Genomic DNA, 21907 nt, shown 5'->3' with positions numbered 1-21907 from the left:
TAGGTGAGGGAGACCTCCGTGGAGATGCGTTGGGCCGTGCACCTTCACCTGTCTTCTTTGTGGGATCCACGACATAGTCCCAAGATTGTAGGAGAGGGCAGACGTGAGCTAGTCTGAAGAAATACCAAGCAGAGCCCCAGGAATAAACTATGAAATTCCGAAGGACCCCAAAAAATCTGCAGGGTGCCTCAAGCCTGCCTAGACATTGTAGGGGTGAGTCTTTTTGAAACTCGCCCCACTGTGATTTCTAGGTACCACCCGCTTGTATTCCCAAGGGTTGCCCTCTCCCAGGTGCGGCTTCCTGCAGATCCACACAGCCTCAGAAGTTGCTGGGCTGTGTGTTTCTCTGGGCCTGTTGTGGATGTTTGATGTCTGCGTGTATGTGGATTTGTGTGTGAGTGTGTATATGTGTGCCTGTAAGTGGAGTCTGCTTAAAGGGAAGTGGCTAATACACTTCAGCACTTTTTCTTTTTTGAGTCACTTAACCTTTTGGTTGCCTGTCTCTGTTGCTTTGCTTGGGCTGCAGGGTTTCATGTTTTTTTGTCTCCATAGGCATTATGAATCCGCAGTGTATTGGGAGGCTGGCTGAGACCCGCTGGGGTCCAGAACACCTCCCTGCAAAAAAGCCACTCTTTTAGAAAGAAGAGGAGCACACTACACACAAGAACAGACATCTTTTGGTGTTTTCTTGTCCTTGGGTCAACCCACGAAGAGATCGTAGCAGTACTGTCCACAGGACCCCTTGAATTTACTTCCAATTTGGTTCCTAGCTGAGCAGGTGCTACACGTCTTGAGGGGGCACTTATCCATCACATTAGGATTACATTCTGTGACAGAGAGTCTGAGCACATTATGATCAGATACGGGTGAGGATACACTCTGGTGAGGGGTGGATGGGGTCTCACACTTTCACCTGCAAAAAGGGTGAAGACAAATGGCAGAGAAGGTGCTTCCAACTGCATCCCTGCATTTCCTTAATTGCATCCCCACATCCCCTTAATTGCACAGGTAGTCCACACCATGGCCTGGTGTTCAGGTTGGAGTACTCCAAGGTGCAAGGAACATTTGGAGGGCAAACTGGAGCCATCCTTGCCAACTCCTGATTTGAGGACTTTCATACCTGGAACAAACTTGGAACAAATGGAGTGGGATGGATTGATGCTGGGTGGGATGGGGCTCCGCCCTTACCTCTTCTTTTCCTGATTTCCACGTTGCTTGTCTGCCTAGGATTTCCTGGTTCTAACTCAACATCTTCCACACTAAACCCTTACCAGTTCACGGAGGACAAAACTCATGAAAATCCATGAATGTTTCCTTCTAAACACTGTCACATTTTAATGACTGGGCAGCTGTGATACTTTTGAAACTGTAAATTGCTGTTACATAAATTACTCTTTCCAACAAGGAAACTCTTGTTCTTCCACATTTTTTTTTTTTTTTACTCAGTGTTGATCAGGTTGGCCTCAAACATGTAGCCTCACCTCCCAGAGTGCCAGGGCAACCGGCCTGAGCTACCGTGGCTCCCCTTGTTCTTCCACTTCTATAGGAGGGCTGCACGATTCCTGTAGAATGAGAAGGAGGTAACCGTGTCTGACTTTTGCCCGTTAATCTAGGCAGTGTTTAATTTCATCTGCATGTTTCTTTCTCATTTTGGAGGGGGTTTTTCATTGGGCTGTTGCTAGATGGGGCTGCCTCTTGCCACAGATCTTTTGCCTGATAGGAATTTCAGGGAGCAAAAGGGACTTTGGGTAGGCTGGCTGCTCTCCAGGATGTGGGTAGTGCTCTTGTTGTTTGTGCTGAGCACAACAGCACAACTGTTTGTATATTGAAGGAGGCTTTTGTGTCCAGGTTGTGAGTTGTGGTCTCCCTGTGGGGACTGAGGTTGTTTGTACTTTGCAGAAGGATTTTGGGTTTTCTGACAGGAATCTCTGTACATTGCTTGCACTCAAATGCAAGTCAGCTTGTTCTGCCAGGTGAGCCTTGATTTTTCTTTGTTTTTATGGGCAGTCCACATTGCCCCTCAACAGCTCTCCTGGACACTCTTTTCAGGCTTCCATTTGCCACAGAGGACATCTGAGACATTATCTCAACTTCATCTGCACCTGTGAGAGGCCAGTTTGAGGTTTGACAACACTGCTCCACTTTGGACTTACCTTTGTTGTGGTTCCTGCCTTTCCCAGAGAGCGCCTGTGAGGTCCAAGATGAGAGGAGACAGTGAGGTCAAGAGCCTGGCCAACTTTTGGTGACACTGCCTCTGGGGTGTCAGGTATTACTCCGTCACCCAGAGACTCCTCAACAACACACCAGACTATATTCCAACCCCAATTGAACCCAATTCTTGCACACACCCTCTTTTGGGAATGGAGTCAGAATAGCAGTTTCCAGCGAGTACCTCACAGTCTTGAAACAACTCCTCCTCCAGCGGTAACCAACAACGAAGAGTGCCTGAAGGGACCCTAAGTTCAAGACTTTTAGGGTCCCACAGTGGGTTATCACAGACAGCATTTTTTTCTGATACCAGGCCGTCTTTGCCTGTACCATTTTCTCTACTTAGGCAGGCTGACAGCTCTGACAACCGGGCGCCCAAGCCTGCCTCGCTATGTGTATGCACTAGTCTCAGGGCAGCAAGTCTGAGCTGTGATCTCTGGTTAGCATCAAAATAAATACCATCATTGCCTAGTGACAAGTCCCTGTGGCTTGGCGGAGAAGGAGACCTCCATCGAGGTGTGTCAGCTTTGGACCCATGACTGTCTTCTCTGTGATATCCACAGGATAGTCCCACGACCCTAGAAGAGGGGAGACTTGAGGCAGCATGAAGTAATGTTAAGCAGAGCCCCAGAAATAAACCTCAAAAATCCCTAAGGATCCAAAGGGATCTTCAGAATGCCTCAAGCCTGCCTAATGTTGCAGGAGTGAGTCTTTTGGAGACTTGTCTCATTGTGATTTCTATGTACAGCCTGCATGTATTTTCTACTGTTGCTCTCTCCCAGGTGTGGCTTCCTGCAAAACTATACAGCCTCAGAAGCAGCTGGACTCTGTGTTTCTGTGGGAGGGTTGCGAGTGTTGGATGTCTGTGGGTGTGTGTATGTTTGTGCCTGTAAGTGAAATCTTATTAAAATAATGTAATGTGGCTAATGTACTGCAGTGCTGCTTTTTTTTTTTTTTTTTTTTGGAGTGTCCCAACCTTTCAGTGGCCTGATTATGTGGCTCTACTTAGGCTGCAGTGTTCTGTGTTCTTTATTTTTCTGTGGATTATGAATCTGCAATTAATTGGGAGGCTGACTGAGACCTGCTGGAGTACAAATCGCCACCCCCTGCAAAAAAAAAAGCCACTCTTTTAGAAAGCATATCCATAGTTGATCGGAAGTCGGATGCATTGATGCTGGGTGAGATGTGGCCTCCACACTAGCCTCTTCTTTTCCTGACTTCCATGTTCTTCATTGCCCTAGGTTTCCTAGGTTTGCCTCAATGTCTTCCATGATAAACATTTCCCAGTTCAGTTAGGATGACCCTTCTTGGAATCCATTGTATTAGTTTTTCCTTCTAAACACTGTCATGTTTTAATGACTGAGCAATTGTCATACTTTTAAAATAGAAGTTTCCCATTACAGTCACCAACAAGAAAACTCTTGTTCTATCACTTCTATCAAAGGGCCTCTTGGTTCCTGTAGGATAAGAAGCAGGCAGCTATGTTTGGCTTTTGCCTGCGAACCTAGGCTCTGTTTCATTTTATCTGCACATCCTTTCTGATTCTGGAGGGGTCTTTCATTGGGATGTTGTAGGTTGGGATTACTGCTCAATGCAGGTCTTTTGGCTACCAGGGATTTCAACAAGCAAAAGGGACTTCAGGTAGACTGGCTGTGCTCCAGGTTGTGGGTCATGATCTTGCTGTGGGGGCTGAGTTTGTTTGCATTGTGCAAGAGGGTTTAGGGTCCTATGACAGGAATCTTTGAATGTTGCTTGGACTCTAGCAAAAGACAGCTCATTCTCTCAGGTGAGCTTTGATATTTCTTTGCTTTTATGTGGTGTCCACATTACCCCTCAACAGCACCACTGGACACACTTTTAAGGCTTGCAATTGCCACAGATAGCCTCTGAGACACTGTCTCAACCTCATCTGCACTCGTGAGAGGCCAATTGGAAGTGAGAGAACACTGCACCTTGCCTTTTTCATTGTTTCTACCTTTCCCAGAGAGACCTTGTGAGGCCCAGGATGAAGGGAGGCAGTGAGGACAAAGGCCTGGTCATCTTTCACTGACACATGACTCTGGCGTCTCAGGTATGATTCCATCACCCAAAGACCCCTCAACAACTAACCAGATTATGTTTCAATCCCCACTGCACCCGATTATTGCACACAGCCTCCTTCCGGAATGGAGTCAGAAGAGTTTTCAGCGACCACCTCACATTCTTGAAATGCCTCCTCCAGCAGATCTGACTACGAAGATGGACTGAAGGGCCCTAAGTTCAAGAATTTTAGGGTCCCACCGTGAGTTATCGCAGTCAGCCCTTTTCCCAATACAAATCCGTCCCTTCTTGTACCATTTTCCTCTGCTTAGGAAAGGTCAGCTCTGACAGCCAGGCGCCCAAACATGCCTAACAAATGTGCATGCGCTAGTCTTATGCACAAAATCAGAGCTGTGAGCTCTGGCTAGCATCACAGTGAATTTCACCGTTGCCTAGAGACAAGTTTCTGTAGGTTGACGGAGAATGAGACTTCTGTGGAAGTGCGTGGGCGGTGGACTCGCCTGTCTTCTCTGTGGGATCTACGGGATAGTCCCATGATTCTAGTAGAGGAAAGACATAAGCCAGTCTGAAGAAAAGTCAAGCAGAGCCCCAGGAATAAACCCGAAATTCCTAAACATCCAAAAGGTTCTGCAGGATGCCTCAGGCCTGTCTAGAAGTTGTAGAGTGAGTGTTGTTGAAACTTGCCCCACAGTGATTTCTATGTACAGCCCACCTGTGTTCCCCAGGGTTGCTCTCTCCCAGGCGGGGCCTTCCTGCAGAACCCTGCAGGCTCAGATGCTGCCAGACTTTGTGTTTCTGTGGGAGTGTTGCAAGTGTTGGATGTCTGTGTGTGTAGCTTCGTGTGTTTGTGTGTGTATGTGCATGCCTGTAAGTGGAGTTCACTTACAGTAATGTGGCTAACGCACTGCAGCGCTTCTATTTTTTGTCTCTCAACTTTTTGGTGGCCTGTGTGTGTGGCTCTGCCTTGGATGCCGGACTCCGTGTTTTTTCGTGTTTTTTTTTTTTTTTTTTTTCCTGTGGATCATGAATCTTCTTGAATTAGAGGTTGGCCCAGACCCGCTGGGATCCAAATCACCTCCCCCTGAAAAAAAAAACAAAAACAAAAACAAAAAAAAATCACTGCTCTAGAAAGAAGAGCATACCACACTCAAGAACAGACATCTCCCTTTGTTTTATTGTCGTGTGGCCAACCCAGAAAGTAACACCAGCAGTCCTGTATGCAGTACCTGTTGAATTTACCTCAAATTTGGTTGCCAGTCAAGCAGATTCTTGCACACACCTTCTTTCAGGAATGGATTCTGAAAAGCAGTTAAGAGCAGTCACCTCCCAGTCTTGAAATGCTTACTCTACCAGCAGGATCCGACCATGGAAATGGCCCAAAGAGGCCCTAAGGTTGAGACATTTAGAGTTCTGCTGTAGGTTATCACAGGCAGGATTTTTCCAGATACCATGCTGGCTTTTTCTGTACCATTTTCCCCTGGCTAGGCAGGCTGTTAGTTCTGAAAGTCAGGCACTAGAGGCTGCCTCGCAAATGTGCATGCTCTAGTATCAGGGCATCAGGTCTGAGCTGTGAGCTCTGGCTAGCATCACAATGAATGCCACCATTGCCTAGAGACCAGTCCCTGAAGCTTGATGCAGAAGGAGACTCTGTAGAGGTGTGTCAGTGGTGGACTCTCGCCTGTCTTCTCTGTGTGATTCACCTGATAGTCCCATGATCCTAGGAGAGGGCAGACATGATCCAGCCTGAAGAAAAGTCAAGCAAAGCCCCATGAATAAACCGTGAAATCCAAGGATCCAAAAGGATCTGCAGGATGCTGCAGGCCTGCCTAGACGTAGTGGTGAGCATTTTTGAAACTTGTCCCTCTGTGATTTCCAGGTACAGCTCACCTGTGCTCCCCAGGATTGCTCCCTCCCAGCTGGGGCTTTCTGCAGAACCATGTTACCTCAGGATCTGCCTGCCTGTGTGTTTCTGTGGGAGTGTTGCGAGTGTTGGATGTCTGTATGTGTGTGTGGCTTTGTGTGTTTCTGTGAGTGTGTGTGTGCGTGTGTCTGTGTAAGTGGAATCTGCTTAATGGAATGTGGCTAACACACTGCATGCTTCTTTTTTGTTAGTCTCCAAACCTTTTTGTGGCCTGTGTGTGTGGCTGTGCTTGGGCTGAGCGACTCCGTGTTCTTTATTTTTCTGTGGATCATGAATCTGCAGTGAATTGGGAGACTGGCGAGGCCCACTGGGATTAAAAAAAAAAAAAAGCCACTCTTCTAGAGAGAAGAGGAGCACACCACACCCACAAAAAGACATCTCCTCAAGTTTCATTTTTCTGCAGCCAACCCAGGGCAACACACTAGCAGTCCTGTCCACAGTGCCCCATGAATTTACCTCAAATTCAGTTACCAGTTGAGCAGGTGCTTCAAGTTTTGAAAAGGCACTCCTCCATCATCTTGCAATTTCATTCCGGGACAGAGTATGAGCAGCAATAAGGTCAGAGAGTGGTGAGGATTCAATCTGGTGAGGGGGTGGATGGGGTTCTGCACTTTCATTTTCAAAAAGGTGAAGTCAGATGACACAGAAGGTGCATCCAGCTGCATCCCTTCATTCACTTAATTGCACCAGCAGTCTACGCTAAGGTCCAATGTTCAGGTGGGAGTACTCCAATATACAGGAAATATTTGGAGTGCAAACTGGGGTCATCCTGGGAAACTGCTGGTTTGAGAGCTTTCATACACAGAGCCAAATGGCAGTCAGATAGATTCATGTTGGGTGGGATGTGGCCACGACAGTTGCCTCTTCTTTTCCTGATTTTCATGTTCCTCACCCACCTAGGGTTTCCTGGGTTTGACTCAACGTCTTTCACACTAAACATTTCCCAGTTAATGGAGAACAACATTCATAAGAATTCATTGCATGCTTTCTTCTAAACATTGTCACGTTTTAATGACTGGGCAGCTGTGATCCTTTTAAAAGCATAAATTCCAGTTACAGTCATCAACAAGGAAACTGTTTTTCTCTCACTTCTATTGAAGGACTATATGATTCCTGGAGGATGAGAAGCAGGTAGCTTTGTCTGGCTTTTGCGTCATAATCTAGGCTCTGTTGCATTTCCTCCACACATTCTTTCTCATTGTGGAGGGGGTCTATTATTTGGCTGTTGCTAGATGGGACTGCCTCTTGTCACAGATTTTTGGGCTGCCAGGAATTTCATTGAGCAAAAGGGACATCAGTAGGCTGGCTGTGCTCTGGGTTGTGTGTTGTAGTCTCTTTGTGGGGGCTGAAATTGTTTGCACTTTGCAGGATGCTTTTGGGTCCTCTGACAACTATCTTTGAACATTGCTGGGCTCCAGCACAAGTCAGCACATTCTCAAAGTGGAGCCTTGATTTTTTGCTTACATGGGGGTCCACATTGCCCCTCAACAACGCTACTGGATACAATTTTCAGGTTTACAATTGTCACAGACCCTTATGAGACACTATCTCTACTGCATATGCACACATGACAGGCCAGTTTGAGGTGTGAGAACACAGCTCCACCGTGGACTTGCCTTTGTCATGGTACCTTCCTTTCCCAGAGAGCCCCTACAAGGCCCAGGATGAAGGGAGGTAGTGAGGTCAAGGGATCAGTCGTATTTTGCTGACACCCACCTCTGAGGCCTCAGGCATAATTCCCTCACCCAAAGACCCCTCAACAACTCACCAGACTCTATTCCAAACCCCATGAGACCTGAATCTTGCACAGCTGTTTTCAGGAATGGGGTCAAAAGAGGAGTTTCCAGTGACCACTTCCCAGTCTCAAAACGCCTCCTCCTTCAGCGAGATCCAATCACAAAGAAGGGCTGAAGGGGCCCAAATTTCGAGACTTTTAGGGTCCCACAGTGGGTTATCACTGGCAGCATTATTCCTGATACCAGGCCGGCTCTTCTTGTACCATTTTCCTCTTCGTAGGCAGGACTATAGCTCTGACAGCCACGCCCCTGAGCCTGCCTTGCAAATGGGCGTGTGCTAGTCTCAGGGCACCAGGCCTGAGCAGTGAGCCCTGGTTTGCATCACAAGGAATGCTACTGTTGCCGAGGGAGAAGTCCTGCAGCTTGGGGGAGAAGGAGACCTCCCTGGAGGTGGGTCGGCGGTGAACTCTCACTTATCTTCTCTGTGGGAGACTCAAGATAGTCTCATGATGCTGGAAAAGGACAGACATGAGCCATCCTGAAAATCATCAAGCAGAGCCCCAGTAATACAAAATGAAATCCCTAAAGGTCCAAAAGGATCTGCAGGATGACTGAAGTGTGCCTAGACATTGTAGGGGGGAGTCTTTTTGAAACTTGCCACACTGTGATTTCTAGGTACAGCAAGCCTGTGTTCCCCAAAGTTGTTCTTTCCCAGGTGGGGCTTTCCTCAAAACCACACAGTCTCAGAAGCTGCCAGGCTGTGTGTTTCTGTGGGAGTGTTGTGAGTTTTTCATGTCTGAATGTTTGTATGACTTCGTGTGTTTGTGTGTGTGTGCCTGTATGTGGAGACTGCTTAAAGGAATGTGGCTAATACACTGCAGAACTTCTTTTATTTTTTGGGGTGACATCTCCCAACCTTTTTTTGGCCTGTCTGTGTATCTCTGCTTAGCCTCCATGTTCTTAATTTTTCTGTGGATCATGAGTCCATAGTGAATTGGGAGGATGACTGAGACCTGCCGGGGTCCAAATAACCACCAGCTAAAAAAAAAAAAAAGGAAAAAAAAAAAAAGCCACTCTTACAGAAAGAAGAACACACAACACCCAAGAACAGACATCTCCCTCTGTTTTATTGTCCTGCTGGCAACCCAGGGAGAGATACCAGCCATTAGTAGTTCTGTACACTGGGCCACTCTAATTTACCTCAAATTCCATTCTCAGCCATGCAGGTGCTTTACGTCATCAGCAGGCACGCCTCCATCATCTTGGGATTCTTTTCTGGAACGGAGTGTGAACAGCAATAAGGTCAGATGGGGTGAGGATACAATCTAGTGATGATTGGAGGGGGTCCCACAACTTCACCTGCAAAAAAGTTGAAGATAGGTGACACACAAGGTGCCTCCAACTACATCCTTGCAGTTCCTTAATTGCAGAAGCAGTCTATACCATGGTTTGCTGTTCAGATGGGAGTACTCCAAAGTGCAGGGAACATTTGGGGTACAAAATTGGACCATCCTTGCAAACTCCTCATTTGAGGACTTTCACATCTGGAGTCAAATGGGAGTGGGGTGGACTGATGCTAGGTGAGATGTGTCCTCCACGCTTGCTTCTTTTTTTCATGACTTCCATGTTCCTCATTGGCCTAGCATTTTCTCAATCTGGCTCAACATCTTCCACACTAAGCATTTCTCAGTACATGAAAGACGACCCTCATGGGAACCTATTGCCTGAGTGTTTCCTTCTAAACACTGTCACGTTTTAATGACTGGGCAGCTGTGATACTTTTAAAACCATAAATGCCCATTACAGTGGCCAACAAGGAAACTCTTGTCTTCCCACTTTGACCAGAGGGCTGCATAATTCCTGGAGAATAAGAAGCAAGAAGCTGTGTTTGTTTTTTACTGGTAATCTAGGCTGTGTTTCATTTCATCTGCACGAACGTTCTCATTGTGGAAGGAGTCTTTCTTTGGGCTATTGCTGGATGGCACTGCCTCTCACCACAGATCTTTTGGCTGTCAGGGATTTCAGGGAGCAAAAGGGACTTCAGGTAGGCTGACTGTGTTCCAGGTTGTGGGTTGCAGTCTCATTAGGAGGGTTGAAGTTGTTTGCACTTTGCAGGAGGGTTTTGGGTCCTCTGACAGTAATCTTTGAATGTTGCTTGGACTCCAGGACAAGGATGCTCATTCTCTCAGGTGAGACTTAATTTTTTTGCTTTCATGTGTGGTCCACAGTGCCCCTCAAGAACACTACTGGACACTATTTTCAGGATTGCAAAGGCGCCAGAGCCTGCATCGCGAATGCACTTGCGCTAATATAAGGCCACCAGGGCTGAACTTTCAGCTGGGGCTAGTGTCACAATTAATGCCACCATTGTTTAGCGACAAGTCCCTGTGACTTGGCAAAGAGAGACCTCAGTGGATGTGTGTAGGCGATGGACTCTCAACTGTCTCCTCTGTTGGATACTTGGGATAGTCCCATGATCCTAGGAGAGAACAGACAAAAGCAAGCCTGAAGAAATATCAAAAAGAGGCCCAGAAATAAATGGTGAAATAGCTACGGATAACAAAACAAAACAAAACCCGGCAGGATGTCTCGAGCCTGCCTAGACGATGAAGGGATGAGTCCTTTTGACACTTGTCTCACTGTGATTTCTAGGTGGAGTCCGCCTGTGTTCCCTGGAGTTACTCTCTCTCAGGCGGGGTTTCCTACAGAACCACACAGCCTCAGAAACTGCCTGGCTGTGTTTTTCTGTGGGAGTGTTGTGGCTGTTGAATGTCTGCCTGTGTATGTGTATGTGTGTGAGTGTGTGTATCTGTAAGTGGCGTTGGCTTAAAGGAATGTGGCTAACGCACTGCAGTGCTTCTATTTTTTGAGTCTCGGAGACTTTTGCTGGTCTGTCTGTATGACTTGCGTTGGGTTGCAGGGCCCTGTGTTCTTTATTTTTCTGTGGATCATGAATCTGCAGTGAATTACGAGCTGGTTGAGACCTGCCAGGGTCCATATCACCTCCCACTGCAATAAAAGCAACTCTTCTAGAAATAAGAAAACTACACCACACCCAAAAAAAGACATCTCCCTGTGTTTCATTGTCCTGTGGCCATCCTATTAAGAGACACCAGCAGTCCTCTTCACAGTGTCCATTTAATTTACCTCGAATTCAGATCCTGTCTGTGCAGGTGCTTCACCTCTTGAGGAAGCACTACTCCATCGTCTTGGTATTTCATTCCGGAAAAAAGAGAGTGAGCAGCAATAAGATCAGATAGAAGTGAGGATACAATCTAGTGAGGAAAGAAAGGGGTCCTGCACGTTCACCTGCAAAAACGTTGAACACAGATGACACAGAAGGGGCTTTCCGTCTGCATCCCCACATACGCTTAATTGCACAAGCAGTCCACACGGCAGCGCTGTGTTCAGGTAGGAGTACTAAAAAATGCAAGGAGTATTTGGAATGCAAACTAGGGCCATCCTGGCAAATTCCCAATTTGAGAGCTTTCATACCCAGAGGCAAAAGGAAGTGGAGTGGATTGATGCTGGGTGGGATGGGGCTCCACACTTGCCTCTTCTTTTACAGACTTTCATATTCCTTGTCGCGTAGGGTTTCCTGGGTCTGTCTCAATGTCTTCCATACTAAACGTTTCCCAGTTCAAAGAGGATGATCCTCATAGGAATCCATTTCATGAGTATTTCCTTCAAAACTCTGTCTCGTTTTAATGACTGGGCAGCTGTGATACTTCTAAAACCATAAATTCCTTTTACAGCTGCCAATAAAAAAGTGCTTGTTCTCTCACTTTTTTCAGAGGGCTGCAAGATTCCTGTATGATGAGAAGCAGGCAGCCATGTCTAACTTTTGTCCAGTAATCTAGGAATTTTTAAACTTTCATTTGCACGTCATTTCTTATAACATAGGGAGTCTTTCATTGCACTATTGATGGATGGGAATGCCTCTTGCCACAGATCGTTTGGTTGCCAGAGATTTCAGGGAGCAAAAGAAACTCTGGGCGTGCTGGCTGCATGAGTTTTAGACACTTTGAAGGATGCTTTTGGATTCTCTAATGGGAATCTTTGAACATTGCTTGGACTCCACTACAAAGCATTTTTTTTTCTCTCAGGTGAGCCTTGATTTTTCCTTGCTTTCATGTGGGATCCACAGCACCCCTTAAAAGCACTACTGGGCACCATTTTAAGGCTTGCAATCACCACATACAGCCTCTGAGACACTGTCTCAACCTAATCTGCACCCAGGAGAGGTCAGTTCGAGGTGTGAGTACACTGCTCCACCTTTTACTTCCCTTTGTCATGGTCCTTGCCTTCCCCAGAAGGTCCCTGTGAGGCCCAGGATGAAAGAAGGCAGTGAGGTCAAGGGTCCAGCCATCTTTCACTGACACCGTCCTCTGGGATCTCAGGTATGATTCCATCACCCAAAGACCGCTCAACAACTCACCAGACTATATTCCAAACACCAAGTGATGAGATTCTTGCACACAACCACTTTCAGGAATGGAGTCAGAAGAGTAGTTTCCAGTGACCACCTCACAATCTCAAAATGCCAACCTCTCTGAGAAACCTGACCACAAAGATGGCCCAAAAAAGCCCTATGGTCGAGACTTTTAGGGTCCCACAGTGGGTTATTGCAGGCAATCTTTTTCTCGATACCAGGCCAGCTCTGCCTTTACAATTTTCCTCTGCTTAGGCAGCCTGACCACTCTGAAAGCCAGGTGTCCAAGTGCAAACATTCCTTGCTTATTGCAGTAGTCCTATGTGAACACTAGGCCACGGTGTGGACTGCTTGTGCAATTAAGGGAATGTGGTGATGAAATTGGAAGTACCTTCTGGGTCTTCCGTCTTTATTTTTTTTACAGGTGAACTTGCTGGACCCCATCCACCCTTCACCAGATTTTATCCTCAGCCCTAACTGACCTTATTGCTGCTCACACTTTATGTCCCAGCTTGAAATCCCAGGATGTTGGAGGAGTGACCCATCATTACATGAAGCACCTGCTCAGCTGAGAACCCAATTTGAGGTACATTGAAAGGGCCCTGCGGGCTGAACTTCTAGCATCTGTCCCTGTTTTGGCCCTAGGAGATGCCTGTTTTTTTTGTTGTTGTTGTTTGTTTGTTTTGTTTGTTTGTTTTTGTTTTTGTTTCTCTGGGTAGTGTGCTTCTCTTGTTTCCAGAAGAGTGGTTTTATTCATCAGAGGGAAGTCATTTGGATGCTGGCAGGTCTTGGCCTGCCTCCCAATTCTCTGCATATTCATTATCTGCAGAAAAATAGTGAACACAGAGCCCTACAGCCCAAGAAGAGTCACACAGACAAGCCACTAAAAGGCTTGGAGACTCAAAAAAATGAAGTGCTGAAATGTGTTAACCACATTTCTTTAAGCATACTACAACACACATACACAAACACAGAGAGAATTACAAACACACAATGCCACACACAAAGGCTGACATCCAACAATCGCAACACTCCCCCAGAAACACACATCCTTGCATCTCTTGAGGCTGCTTGGTTCTGCAGGAGGCCTCACCTGGGAGAGAATGGTCCTGGGGAACAAAGATGGGCTCTACCTAGAAATCACGGTGGGACAAAATTCAAAAGAACTCACCACTACAACCATTAGGCAGGCATGAGGAATTTTGTAGATCCTATTATATCATTATGAATTTCATGGTGCATCCTGGTTCTCTGCCTGAAGTTTCTTCAGGATGGCTCATGTCTGCCCTCTCCTAGGGTCATTGGACTATGCCATGGATCCCACAGAGAAGACAAGTTATAGTCCATCACTGAAGCACCTGAACGGAGGTCTCCTTCTTTGCCAAGCCACAGAGACTTATCACTAGGCAATGGTGACATTCATTGTGATGCTAGCCATAGCTCACAATCAGGCCTGGTGCCCTGATACTGGTGCATTCTCATTCAGAAGGCAGGCTTGGGTACTCAACTGTCAGAGCTGTCAGCCTGCCTAAGCAAAGAAAAACAGTACAGACAGAGCAGATGTGGTATTGGAAAAAAAGGCTGCCTGAAAAAAATCCACTACAGGACCCTAAAAGTCTGAATCTCAGAGCCGCTTCAGGCTGTCTCCGTAGTTGGTCCTGCTGGAGAAGGAGGCATTTTGAGACTCTGAGATAGTTGCTGAAATCTGCTCTTCTGACTCCATTCCAGAAAAAGCCTGTGTGCAAGAATTGTGTCTTGGGGGATTAGAATATTTTCTGGTGTGTTTTTGAGTGTTCTTTGGGTGTTGGAGTCATATCTGAGAGCCCAGAGGTGAGTCTCAGTGACGGAAGGCTAGGCTACCTTCATCCTGTGCCAGGCAGTGGCTCTCAGGAAAGGCAGGAACCATGACAAAGGCAAGTCCAATGTGGAGCCGTGTTTTCATATCTCGGACTCACCCGTAGCTGGTGCAGTTGAGGATGAGACAATGTCAAAGAGACCATTTGTGGCAATGGCAAGCCTGAACAGTGTGTCCAGTAGTGGTGTTGAGGGCACTGTGAATTCCCCAAGATAGCAAAGAAAAATGAAGGCTCATGTGAAAGAATATGCTGGAGTCAAAGCAATGTTCAATGATTCCTGTCAAAGGACCCAAAAGCCTACTGCAACGATGTCAGCACCCACAACGAAACAACGACTCACAACCTGGAGTGCAGCCAGCTTACCTGAAATTCCTTTTGCTCTCTGAAATCCCAGGCAGCAAAATAATCTGTGTCAAGAAGCAGTCACATCCATTAACAGCCCAATCAAAGAGAACCTCCACAATGTGAAGGCCATGCAGATGAAATGAAACAGAGGCTAGATTACCAGACAAAACCCAGATATGGCTGCCTGCTTCTCATCCTACAGTAATCATGCAGCCTTCTGAGAGAAGTGCAAGAACAACAGTTTCCTCGTTGGGGGAAGTAACAGAAATTTATGCATTTAAAAGTATCAAAGCTGCCCAGTCATTAAAATGTGACAATGTTTAGAAGGAAACACTCATGCAATGGATTCCCATGACTGTCATTCTCCATGAACTGGGAAATGTTTAGTATGGAAGTCATTGAGCCAGAACCAGAAAACCCTATGCCAATGAGGAATATGGAATCAGGAAAAGAAGAGGCGAGTGTGGAGGCCACATCCCACCCAGCATCAATCAGTTCCATTTCCATTTGGAATTTGCCAGAATGGCCCCAATTTGTACTCCAAATGTTTCTTGCACATTGTAGTACTCCCCCCTGAACACGTGGTCATAGTGTGGACTGCTTGTGCACTTGAGGAAATGTGGGGATGCAGTTGGAATCACCTTCTGTGTCATCTGTCTTCATTTTTTTTGTAGGTGAAGTTTTGAGAACCTATCCACCCCTCACCATATTATATCCTCATCCATGTCTGACCTTATTGCTGCTCAGATTCTATGTCCCAGGATAAAATGCCAAGATGATGGAGGAGTGCCCCCTAAGGATGTAAAGCACCTGCTTGGTTGGGAACAGAATTCAAGGTTAATTTTAGGGGCGCTGCAGACAAGACTGCTAGTGTCTTCCCCTGGGTTGGCCACAGGGCAATGAAATACTGGGAGATGATTGTTCTTGGGTGTGGTGTGCTCCTCTTCTTTCTAGAAATGTGACTGTTTTTCAAGAGGGAGGCAATTTGGACAATGATTCGTCTCAGCCCACCTCACAATTCACTGCAGGTTCAGGTTTTACAGAAAAATAAAGAACATGGAGTCTTAAAGTCACACAGACATGTCAGCAAAAAGTAGGTAGACTCAAGAAAAAGCAGCTCTGAAATTCATTACCACATTCCTTTAAGCAGACTCCACTTACACACACACACACACACACACACACACAAAATGCCACACACACAGGCAGATATTCAACACTCACAAACTTCCACAGAATGACACAGGTTGATAGCTCCTGAGGCTGCGTGGTTCTGCAGGAATCTGCACTTGGGAGAGAGCAGTCCTAAGGAAGAGAGGAGGGCTGTACCAAGAAATCAGAGTGGGGTAACTTTCAAAATGACTCACCCTACAACATCTAGGCAAGCCTGAGGAATCCTGCAGATCCTTTTGGATCCTTAGATAGTTCATGGTTTATTCCCTGGGTTGTGCTTGATGTTTCTTCAGGCTAGCTCATGTCTGCCTTCTCCCATGATCATGGGACTATCCCTTGGATTCCACAGAGAAGATAGGCGAGAGTCCACCAGCGACGCACCTGTATGTAGGTCTCCCTCTCTGCCACAGTGCAGGGACTTGTAGCTAGGAAACGGTGACATTCACTGTGACGCTAGCCAGAGATCACCATCAGGTTTGATTCACTGAGACTAGCACAAGTGCAATAGTGAGGCAGTCTCAGGTGCCTGGCTGTCATAGGTTTCAGTCTGCCTTAGCAGAGGAAAATGGTACAGGCAGAGCCGGCCTGGTATCAGGAAAAAGGCTGCCTGTGCAAACCCACTGCGAGACCCTAAATGTCTCGATCTCAGGGCACCTTCAGTCCATCTCCATGGCTGGGTCTCAGATAGAGGAGGTGGCATTTTGAGACTGTGAGGTGGTCTCTGGAAACTGCTCTTCTGACTTCATTCCTGAAAGAGGCTGTATGCAAGAATCCAGTCCTTTGGGTATTGGTTCTTTGGATGATAGAATCATACCTGAGACCCCAGAGGCAGATGTCAGTGAAAGATGGCTGGGAACTTACCCTCACTGACTCCCTTCATCCTGGGCCTAGCAGGGGCTCTCTGGGGAAGACAGAAACCATGATAAAGGCAAGTCCAAGGTGGATCAGTGTTTTCACACCTCAGCTTGGCCTCTCACAGGTGCAGATGAAGTTGAGACAGTGTCTCAGAAGCCAGTGGTGGTGATGTCAAGCCTGAAAAGATGTCCAGTAGTTCTGTTGAGAGTGTTGTGAATTCCTTGAGAAAGCAAGTAAATCAAGGCTCACCCTGAAAGAACAAGTTGCCTGTGCATTTTTGCCTGTGTCTCACAGGAATGTTCACTCTTCTTGTGAGAGAACCTAAAACCCTCTTGAAAAGTGTAAACAACCTCAGTCACCAGAACAAGGCAATGACCCAAAACCTGTAGCACAGCCAGCCTACTCAAAGTCGCTTGTGCTGTCTGAAATCTTAAGAGCTAAATAATCTGTGGTGAAAGCCAGTCCCATCAAGCAACAGTCCAGTGCAAGAGGTCCTCCACAAAGAGAAGGCCATGCAGATGAAATGAAACGGAGGGTAGATTACCAGGCAAAAGCCAGACACAGCAGCATGCTTCTCATCCTACGAGAATCATGCAACCCTCTGATATAAGTGAAAGAACAAGAGTTTTTTTGCTGGCAGCTATAACGGGAATTTACAGTTTTAAAACTATCGAAACTGCCAAGTCATTAAAACATGAGTGTTTAGAAGGAAACAGTCACACAGTGGGTTCCCATGAGTATCATTCTCCATGAATTGGGAAACATTTAGTGTGAAACTTCTTGACCCAGACCCAGGAAACCCTAGGCTGATGAGGACATGGAAGTCAGGAAAAGATGATGCAAGTCTGGAGACTACATTCCATCCAGTATCAATCCATTCCATTCTCATTTGACTTCATGTACAAAAACCTTAAAATCAGGAGTTTTCCAGGATAGTCCCAATTTGCACTCCAAATATTACTTGCACATTGTAGTACTCCCACCTGAACATCAGCCCATGGTGTCAACTACTTGCACAATTAAATGAATGTGGGGATGGAGTTGTAAGCATTTCCCATGCCATTTGTCTTCATTTTTATTGCAGGTGAAGTTGAAGGACCTCATTCACCCCTCACCATATTATATCCTCACCCCTATCTGACCTCATTGCTGCTCACACTCTGTGTCCTGGGATGAAATCCCAGGATGATGGAGGAGTAACCCCTGCTTGGCTAGGAACCGAATTTGAGGTAAATTCAAGAAGCTCTTCAGACAGCACTGACAGTGTCTTTTTTTGGGTTGACCACAGGACAATAAAACACTAGGAGATGTCTGTTTTTTGGTTTGTTGTGCTGCTCTTCTTTCTTTAAGAGTAGATTTTTTTTTTTTTTTTTTTTTTTTTTTTGCCAGGGAGGTAATTTGGATGCCCGTGGGTCTCAGCCCACCTCCCAATTCACTGTGGATTCATGATTCACAGAACAATAATGAACATGAGCCCCGGAACCCCTGCACATCCACAGAAAAGGCATTAAAATGTTTTGAGACTCCAGGAAAAAAAAAGGCCTGAAGTACGTTCAGCCAAAAGTACTTTAAAGTACGTACTTAAAGTCAGACTCCACTTATAGAGACAGCCACACACCCACACAAACACACAATGATACATACACATGGAGACATCCAACTCTCACAACACTCCCACAGAAACTCACAACCTGGCAGATCCTGAGGCTGCATGGTTCTGCAGGAAGCCACACCTGAGACAGAACAACCCCAGAAAGTACAGGTGGGCTATATGAGGAGAGTTTCAAAAACACTCTCCCCTATAACATCTAGGCAGGCCTGAGGAATTCTGCAGATCTTTTTGGATGCTTAGAGATTCCGCAGTTTATTCCTGGGGCTGTGCTTGATGTTTCTTCAGTCTGGCTTACGTCTGCCCTCTCCTAGTATCAGGAGACTATCCCATGAACCCAACAGAAAAGACAGGTAAGAGTCCACAACCAACATACCTCCATGGTTGTCTCCTTCATGAAGCCACAGGGACTTGTTGCTAGGCAATGGTGATATTCTTTGTAATGAGCCAGAGCTCACAATCAGGCCTGGTGCACTGAGACTAGCACACGTGCATTCATGAGGCAGGCTTGGGCTTCTGGCTCTCAGAGCAATCAGGCTGCCTAAATAGAGAAAAATGGCACAGGCAGAGCAGGCCTGGTATCAGGAAAAAGGCTGCCTGTAAAAACCCACTGAGAGACCCTGAAAGTGTTAACGTTAGGTCCCCTTTGGGCTGTCTCTGTAGTCGATTCCTGCTGGAGGAGGAAATGTTTGAAGACTGGGAGGTGTTCACTGGAAACCGCTCTTGTGACTCCATTCCTGAAAGAGGCTGTGTGCAAAAATCTGGTCCATTGGGGATTGCAACATTGTCTGGAGGGTCGTTGAGGTTTTTTTGGGTGATACAATCATACTTGAGACCCTAAAGTTGAGTGTCAGTGAAAGATGGCAGGGCATTGACCCCAATGCCTCCCTTCATTCTCCGTCTCACAGGGAATCCCTAGGAAAGGCAGGAACCATGACAAAGGCAAGTCCAAGGTGGAGAAGTGTTCTCTTACAGATGCAGATGAGGTTGAGACAGTGTCTCAGAGGCCATCTGTGGTGATGGAAAGCCTGAAAGGGGTGTCTAGTAGTGCTGTTGAGGGGCACTGTGGATTCCCCATGAAAGCAAAGAAAATTCAAGGCTCACTTGAGAGAATACGCTGCCTTGTGCTGGTGTCCAAGTAATGTTCAATGATTCCTATAAACGATATCAAATCCTTCTGCAAATTGCAAACATCCTCAGCCTTCACAATGAGACAATGACCTATGACCTGGAGAGCAGCCAGCCTACCTGAAGTCCTTTTTGCTCTCTGAAATCCCTGGCAGCTACACCATCTGTGGCCAGAGGCAGTCCCATCCAGCAACAGTACAATGAAAGAACCCTTTCACAATGAGGAGACCATGCAGACGAAATGAAGCAGAAGTTAGATTATCAGGCAAAAGCCAGACACGGCTGCCTGCTTCTCATGCTAAAGGAAGCATGCAGTCCTCCAACATCAGTGTGAGAACAAGATATTCCTTCTTGGTGGCTGTAACAGGAATTTATGGTTTTAAAAGTATCAATGTTACCCGGTAATTAAAATGTGGCAGTGTTTAGAAGGAAACAAGCAATGGATTCTTATGACGGTCATTCTACATGAACTGGGAAACATAGAGTGTGGAAGTCCTTGAACCAGACCCAGGAAACCCTAGGCTGAAGAGGAACATGGAAGACAGAAAAAGAAAAGGCAATGTGGAGGCCACATCCCATCTAGCATCAATCTATTCAACTGCCATTTGACTCCGAGTATGATAGCCCTCAAATCGGGAGTTTGCCAGAATGCACTCCAAATGTTTCTTGCACATTGGAATACTCCCATGTGAACACTGGACCATGTTGCGGACCACGTGTGCAATTAGGGAAATGCGGGGATGAAATCTGAAGAACACTTTGTGTGAGCTGCCTTCATTTTTTTTTGCAGATGAATTTGTAGGACCTTATCCAGCCCTCAACAGATTATATCCTTATCCCTATGAAGGAATTACTGCTCACACTCCGTGTCACAGGATGAAATCTGAAGATGATGGAAGAATGCCTCCTCATGACATAAAATACCCACTCAGTTAGGAACTGAATTTGAGGAAAATTCAAGGGGCCTTGTGGACAGGACTGCTAGTGTATCTCCCCGGGTTGGCTGTAGGATAATGAAACACTGGGAGATGTCTGTTTTTTTGGTGTGATGTGATTTTATGTGTAGAAGAGGGGCTTTTGTTTTTCAGGGGGAGGTGATTTGTACTCCAGTATGTTTCTACCTGCCTCCCAATTCACTGCGGATTCATGACCCACAGAAAAAAACAACGAACATGGAACCCCACAGCCCAAGCAGAGCCAAAAAATGTCCACCAGGAGGTTGTGAGCCAAAAAAAAAAAAAAAAGTGTTGAAGTGTGTTGGCCACAGTTCAATAAGCAGAATCCACTCACAGGAAAACACACCCACCCACTCACACCTGCCACCACCACACACACACGAAATACCACACACAGACACAGAAATCCAACACTCAAAACACAGAAACACACAGTGTGGTGCAGCTCCTGCAACTGCATGTTTCTGCAGGAAGCCCCACCTGAGAGAGAGCAACCTCAAAGAACAGAGGCAGGCTGTATTAAGAAATCACAGTTGTTCAAGTTTGAAAAAGACTCACCCTTACAACATCTAGGCAGGTCTGAGGAATCTTGCAGATCTTTTTGAATCCTTAGGAATTTTGTGGTTTATTCCTGGGGCTATGCTGACATTTCTTCAGGGTGGCTCATATCTGCCATCTTCTAGGATAATTGGATTACCCTGTGCATTCCACAGAGAAGACCAGTGAGAGCCAACCTCCAATGAACCTCCACGGAGGTCACCTTCTCCACCAAGTGGCAGGGACTTGTCGTGAGGAAACAGTGATAATCATTGTGACTCTAGCCAGAGTTCAGAATCAGGCCTGGTGACCTGAGACCAGCACATTAGCATATGTGATGGAGTCTTGGGCGCCCACCTGTCAGAGCTATCAGCCTGTCTAAGCAGAAAAAATGGTACAGGCAGGTCAGGCTTTCTATCAGGAATAAGGATGCTTGCCAAAACACACTGCTGGGCCATAAAAGTGTTGACCTCAGGGTCCCTTTGGGATTTCTCTATGGTCAGGTCTTGCTGAAGGAGGAGGTGTTTCAAGACTGTAAGGTCCTAGCAGGAAACTTCTCTTCTTACTCCATTCCTGAAAAAGGATGTGCAAGAATGGGGTCCTGTGGGGATTTGAATGTAGTCTGGTGTGTTGTTGAGTGTTCCTTGGGCGACAGAATCATACTTGAGACCCCAGAGGTGGGTGTCAGTGAAAGATGGCAAGGTTCTTGATCTCACTGCCTCCCTTCATCCTGGGCCTGACAGGAGCTCTCTGGGAAAGGCTGGAACCACTACAAAAACAAGTCCAAAATGAAGCAGTTTTCTCCCACCTCTGACTGGCCTCTCCTGGGTGCAGATGAGGTTGAGACAGTGTCTCAGAGGCTGTTTGTGGTGATGGCAAGCCTGAAAAGGGTGTCCAGTCATGCTTTTGAGAAGCACTGTGAATTCCCTATTAAGTCAAAGAAAAATCAAGGCTTGCCTGAGAGAATGAGCTGCCTTGTGCTGGAGTCTAAGCAATGTTCAATGATTCCTGTCAGGACGCAAAAGCCTCCTGCAAAGTGCAAACAACCTTAGTGCCCACAAGGAGACAATGACCCACAACCTGGAGAGCAGTCAGCCTACCCTAAGTCCAT

At 46.5% G+C, this 21907-nt stretch overlaps 1 long non-coding RNA gene across 17 annotated transcripts in view; it reads left to right on the top strand.

Moving 5' to 3' along the window:
* Positions 1-21907, top strand: part of LOC139360983 (uncharacterized) — a 178299-nt gene that overhangs the window by 120069 nt on the left and 36323 nt on the right. Inside the window, exon 9 of one of the 17 annotated variants that reach the window (XR_011618560.1) lies at positions 17651-17795. The exons of the other annotated variants lie outside the window; for them this stretch is intronic. This is a non-coding gene — a long non-coding RNA (uncharacterized lncRNA). The remainder of the gene's footprint in view (positions 1-17650; positions 17796-21907) is intronic. 17 annotated transcript variants of the gene reach the window in all.

This window comes from Macaca nemestrina, chromosome Y (genome assembly GCF_043159975.1).
Source record: "Macaca nemestrina isolate mMacNem1 chromosome Y, mMacNem.hap1, whole genome shotgun sequence".
NCBI classification, from domain to species: Eukaryota; Metazoa; Chordata; class Mammalia; order Primates; family Cercopithecidae; genus Macaca; species Macaca nemestrina.
This window is presented reverse-complemented; position numbering and strand designations above follow the sequence as displayed.